The sequence below is a fragment of the Podarcis pityusensis genome, assembly GCF_964106645.2.
Source record: "Podarcis pityusensis genome assembly, chromosome: 10".
NCBI classification, from domain to species: domain Eukaryota; kingdom Metazoa; phylum Chordata; class Lepidosauria; order Squamata; family Lacertidae; genus Podarcis; species Podarcis pityusensis.
Window position 1 is genome coordinate 66,525,636 of NC_138035.1, and position 6,392 is coordinate 66,532,027.

At 43.0% G+C, this 6,392-nt stretch overlaps 1 long non-coding RNA gene across 1 annotated transcript; it reads left to right on the plus strand.

Moving 5' to 3' along the window:
• The first annotated feature begins 733 nt into the window (after window positions 1-733).
• On the plus strand, window positions 734-1,929 carry LOC308486757. The gene is made up of 2 exons (XR_013991274.1): window positions 734-831; window positions 1,731-1,929. It is a non-coding gene; the product is annotated as an uncharacterized lncRNA (long non-coding RNA).
• Window positions 1,930-6,392: the final 4,463 nt, after the last annotated feature.

Sequence of the window (6,392 nt, forward strand, 5' to 3'; positions counted from 1 at the left end):
CAAAGTTTCTCCTCAAAACACACCAATAACTCTTCTAATATAAATATTACCCATGCGATCCTAAGTGGCAGATGCAGCAACTGAAGCTATCCGGAAAACGGTTTTAAACATCCAAGATGAAAAACAGGCCTTCTCTTCTGCTCCCTTAGTGTTACATTCTGAAGTACTTTGTCCAGTGGATGTTTAAATCTTTCAGGAGATCTCCACCACCTCTTCGAGAAAGAATTTCACAGTCTATTAGATCTCACTGTTAGAACTGTTGCCTGGAGAGTCAACCTTAATCTTCCTTTGTTCAGTTTCGCCCCATTATTTCTAATTATACCTCTTTGAACCAGGCTAAACAGTTCCCTGGCTTTGTTTGATGTTTACATCTTTCATATAACCATAAACTGATATGACCTCACAGATATCTGGTTAGTCTTCCTTTAAAAGAAAAGGGAAAAAAATGCACTTCAATAGACAGTTCTGGTGTCTCTCGAAATGTTTACTTTTTATTCTAGAAATTTCTTCCCACTTAAGCCTGTAGGTAGGAGAAAAAGATATGGATTCTTTAATTTACATAATAGCTTACACTTATAATTATCCTTGGCCCTACGTAGTTTCTGCCCTGGTTTATACACTCCGCTACACTGCAGTGGTGCAAGCCCATCCCCTAAATCACCGAAAATAGCTTCAAGCCTTAACTGAACCCTTCACATGAGCGATGTAGCGTTTGCCCATTCTTTTGGAAATGTCTGTACAGGGGGAGAGAAAGGGTTAATAGGTAGACCAATAGAAAAACCAGAGGCGGAGCCTACCTGTTTTTAAAAGGCTAAGCCAGAGGTTTAGACAGTTTTTTTAAATTTATTTAATCATTTTTTCAATACAGACAGCAACCACAAAAACACATACAACAAAAACCACAATAACACGAATAACACAATTTAACAATTCAGACTGATATACCTATAACTACACCTTTTTAACAATATTTCCCCACCTCTCCTCCCCCTGCTTCCCACCACTTTCCGCCTTATCGCTTAAGTATTCCTTCCAGATTTCTTCATATTTATCCATTCTTAATTTGCGTCGATATGCAATTCATTCGTATGTAACTAGTCTGTCCATATTGTCAATCCATGTGCTCAATGGGCTCTTCCAATTCATCAAAACAATTTTTTTTGCTTCTAATATGGCACGGTACATCCATTTTTTTTGATCCCTTGTAATCTCCCACGTTTCCAGTATATAATTTAGAATTAGATTCAAATCCCCTAAATAACAATTTCTTTTTATTACTCTTGCTATATATATCCTCACCTCTCACCAAAATGATCTTATCATCGGGCAGTTAATCATCAAATGTACTAAGTTTTCATTTTTACTTCCACATCTCCAGCAGTTGTCTGCATTTGTTATTTTCTTCTGGTAAAGTTTTGCTGGAGTCCAATGGACTCTAAATATTATTTTCTGCTGAATAAAACTTAGTCTTAGATCCATAGAAGCTATTTCTGTTGATTTTATACTTGACTCTCATATATCATTTGTTATCTGTACCCCTAACTCTTCACTCCATTTTTGTCTATCATATTCTAAATCATACTTCTTTCTGTTGAGTAGGGTTTTATATAGTGCAAGTGTAGAGTTCTTTGTTTTTGTTGCAGAAATTAAATCTTGTAGCAGCAAGGGTGTTTCTGATGCTGCTATAGCGTCAGGGCCAAACTGCCTTTCCAACAGTTGGGGAAAAGCAGTTGGGGAAAAAGCAGTTAGGAAAGCAGTTGGAAGACAGATGGAAATAGAGAGACAGTTAGTGCAGTTGGTTCTTGTGTGAGGGGAGGTAGAAGAGTTAGAGACAGGATAAAATAAGAGAAAGAGGGTAAAGGGTAACAGCGTTTCGAATGCATTTAAAGTTTATTTGTGCTTGCAATAAACTACAATTTTCGTTGTTAACTTGAGGACCTGACTGCGACTAAGTGATATACCAGGGAGAACCTGGTTGGTGGCAGCAGATTAGTGGTGTACGGGTCAATAGTTTGTGAAATGACCGGGGGCTCCATACGAACGCCACAAGCACCTAAACATGCAGAGACCTGGGTGTCAGGCATTAGTGAATCTGATGCTCTCTCCCATGGTGGGCTGCCAGGAACAGAAAAACAGTTCTTACCAAAGTCTTTTATTAAATATTCACAGAGAGAGGCTTAGAAAAGCAGTCTCTTGCTTTGGTGCCATTGCTATGAGTAATCTCCACCCCTCCCCTTGTCTCCTCATTCATCATCATCAGCAGCAGCCCCCTTTAAAGTGGCTGCTTAGGGCCATTTGTCTCTGAGCCCTTTGCTCTCCTACTTTCAATGCTCACCGGGGTCTGGGGGAAGCGGGGTCTGGAATGCCTTCTAGTGATGACGTGTCAGCCGGCTGCTCTGTCTCTGTCTCCCCCTCCTCTTCTCCCATTATTTCCCAGCTCTTCTCTTCATCTATCTCCAGGCTTTGACCTCCCTCAAACCACTGTTGTAAATCTATACCAGGGGTAGGCAACTTAAAGCCCGGGGACCGGATGCGGCCCAATCGTCTTCTCAATCCGTCCCGAGGATGGTCTGGGAATCAGTGTGTTTTTACATGAGTAGAATGTGTCCTTTTATTTAAAATGCATCTTTGGGTTATTTGTGGGGCCTGCCTGGCGGTTTTACACGAGTAGAATGTGTGCTTTTATTTAAAATGCATCTCTGGGTTATTTGTGGGGCATAGGGATTTGTTCATTTTTCTTCTTCTTCAAAATATAGTCCGGCCCCCCACATGGTCTGAGGGATGGTGGACTGGCCCACGGCTAAAATGTTTGCTGACCCCTGATTTCTACTGCCTTCCTCTTTTCTGGAAGGTTCAGGAGAAGGTCCCTGACACTGGGTGGCCTAATATACCGCCTTTAAGAAAGGGTGGGGAATCCCATGAATTGGACATATCCATGATTAGTGAGATGTCTGTTGGAATATGAAGTGTGTCCAGATCAGGATTCCATCCACTGTATCCCACCTGCTTGGATTTCAATATCAGCTCCTCACCCGCCTAAGGTTTTGTGGGTTTTTTGTAACTTCTGTAAACCTAGCAGTTTCCCCAAGCCTGCTGGTACCTCCTCCCTCTTGCACACGGATGTTGTCATTTTGGTTACATAAAGACTCATAAATTCCACTTCCAGACGTTTGCATTATTGCATTATGTTTTGCCATGTTTGGGCACTTCCAGGCTGTTGCTATTTCTACATGGGATCCAATCACATACCAAGAAATTCAGATTGCACAAACGAAGTCGATTTGGAAGTTTTGTGCCACAAACCTGCTTCCCCAAGAGATCAGGCTTTTTGAGATAAGGAAAGTGACCGTAAAGCATGGGATGACGCTTGCTTGATGCAATGCCATCTCTAACCTCCTTGCTAAATAGCCAATGTTGTCTAACCTCTCTCCAATCAAATTGGGGCATTAAACAGGTCATCCGAAAGCACCCTTAGATAATTTATAGCAGCGGATTATCAGTGACCAGATGATCACTGTAGCAAGAATTCATCATTTGCTGGTGGAAGCTGATGAGGCTCCATCAATAATGGAATGGCTATTGAAGATGTGGAACATTGTGGACATAATGAAATTAATGCACTTTGTTAATTTTGTCAGAGATATATAATAGGTTATTGAAAAGTGGAGCTTTTTTGCAATGCATTGGAATATGAAGGCACAAGATTCAGTGTAGCCATTTACAATGATAGGAGCAATTTCAAATAGACTACTTAGCTTTTGATACAAATGATAATTTAGATTTGCTGAGGAGTGTATTTAGATAACTATTGTGTGCTTTGTTAACAACTGGTTGTCGTTATTGTTTCTGTTAACTGCTTAGATATATTTTTATATATTAAGCAGTATACATTAAGCCTAAATCAATCAATCAATCAATCAATCAATCAATCAATAACACCTGGTTTCTTGCTTGCTAATCTGCTTTGCGATTTTGTTACTTTTTAATTGCAACTTATGCATAATAAAATATAAAGGGCTGCACTTGGAGAATTGAAATCGTTAGCATATGCACAATATGATATGGAGGGATCTATTCTCACTTAGAGCTATCTGGGTGGTGAAAAAGATAGGCTTTGCGTGGCTATTCCCTCCCCCACCACATGTGGATAAATGAAGACACAGGACACCAGAATTTAGGTTAATTGGGCGAAAATGGCCACAACTTTATTGATTACAGGCAAGAGAGGTATTGGCTTTAGGCATTGGCCCTACCAGACTAACCGGTCTAACCGGTGAGGGTTAAGCACCAACAGGGGGAGCCCCCGAGATGCATATCCCTAGGCGCTCCCCGAGGGGTTACCGCTCGGGGGCGCGCTTTAGGCCCTAGCCTCCGTAGGTTTCGGACGAGGCGACGCCCCTCGGAGTCCTTTAACGAACTACCCTCCAAGCCTTGGGGGGAGGTGATGGCGCTCCTCCCCCCCCGATCTCATCTGCATGACAATACCCCTGCCAATGCCTACCGCCAAAACCCAGAGTTGTGACGTTTTGCTACGAGGTAGGCGAAAAAACCAAGTGGCTTCAAATTCCAGCCAATTAGCCAAATGGAAAAACTCCTACCAGGCCCCTTGCGGCGACCAGTCGAAACCCATAGCAAAGTCAAGGGCAAACCTAAAGGGCGGGAGGGTGGGAAACCGCGTGGGAAAAGCCGGAAAAAAGGGGCGAGCCGAGGGCTGCCCCGACCTTAAATGGCCCTAGAAGATCCGCCCCCGCCGCCAGCCGATTGGCTGGCAGGGCGTGGGTATGCTAATAAAGGGAATCCCCGGCTCCCGCGAGGCTGGGGCCAGCCTCGCGGGAGTGTGGGCGGGGTCGTGAGCCCGCAACCCCACCCCCTCCTGAATTTCGGTAGTGGCATTCTGTTCTTCCCTGCCAGATTATGTTTTACAGTTTTTTATGCCTGCCAAAACCATTTTTTGTTTAGGCTAACCTATACAGACATGTAATTTCATTATGTCTATTTGTTTTTAAAACTGTTGAGTTTATTGGTATTTCCAAATACCGATGCTTAGAGATTTTTTTTTGGGGGGGGGGGTAATTGTTCTCTGATTCAGCGGCATACAAATCTTGATAAATAAAAATCTCTGCAGCACCTTCTGTGTCAAATGTGCGAATCTGGGCTATATTTTACAGTCTGGTTGCTGACTTTTCTTCCCTGAGAGCTTGAGCATTTCTTGTTCCTTCTCGGCAGCGCAGCTTTTGTTGTCGCTGTTGGCTTAATTAGTTCGGATTCTTACCAGAGGAGAGGAGACGTGCGAAACGAAATCTCATATTCTCATATACAACACCACCATGCCAGCACGCAGGGCTGTTCATTGCTACGGAATCAGAAGTGCCAAATTGTCAAGCCTCTTCCTGAAATAAACTGCATGCGCAAATTCACAGTGCCAGTCACAGACTGCGCGTGACAACATGTCAGTCAGATGTCACACATAGGAGGCGAGCTGCTAATGTGCGTGGCACGAGGTGTCACCGCTGCAAGGGGCGCTTTCCTTTGTGAAAGGAGGCGAAAGGATTTCAGAGAAGCCACTGGATGCAACATTTCCGTAGCAGTTTCTCAAGGGGGTATTTCTAAAACCTTGCTATTACCCAAGAAGTGCCAGTATCCATTGGAGTACCAGTGCCACGTACCTGTAGATTTGAAAAAGCCTCATAATCTGATTTCTCTCTATAACTAGGCAGCTGAATCGAATCTTAAGAGGCACAGCTTAAATACAAAAGGACTGCTTCCATATAATTATGCAAGGCGGAAAGCCCATTGTAATAACCAGTTTGACGATTGTTCAGTAGGTAGTATGATAATGAATTCCCTCTTTTGATCGGTGAAGGCTGGTGCCCATTGAGGCTGGTAGAATGGAGGGCAGGGAGGCTAACAGTAGGTGGCGCCAGAGCCAATGACACAAAAGGCCAACAAATTCTAGCTTTATTCACCTCTTGCTTCCTGAAGCCTTCTAGAAGGGGAACACAAAGACTAAGAGGGAGGAGCCTGAAGCCAGTGCCACTATCTGGGCAGGTTGTAGGTAAGAAAGCAGGTTTCAAACCCATGCAGGAAGAGGGAAACTCTTTTGCCAATCAACCAACATGCAGTAAGGAGTAGGGATGGGAGAGAATTCAATTTAGATCACATTTAATTAGATCACATTTACCCAGTGCTTTTTTTCTTTAAAAATGTTTGTGGGTACTCTCATTTTGACTCAAGAAAATCACCATGTTATAGTTCAAATTGGGAAGAATAAATACAGTAAATGGACAAAAGTCCAAAGATTCACAAAATGTTTAGGGGTATTTGTACCCCTGCGTCCCCCCCAGAAAAAAGCACCGAGTCTACCTCAATTGCTCTTTTCGCAACAATCGAAC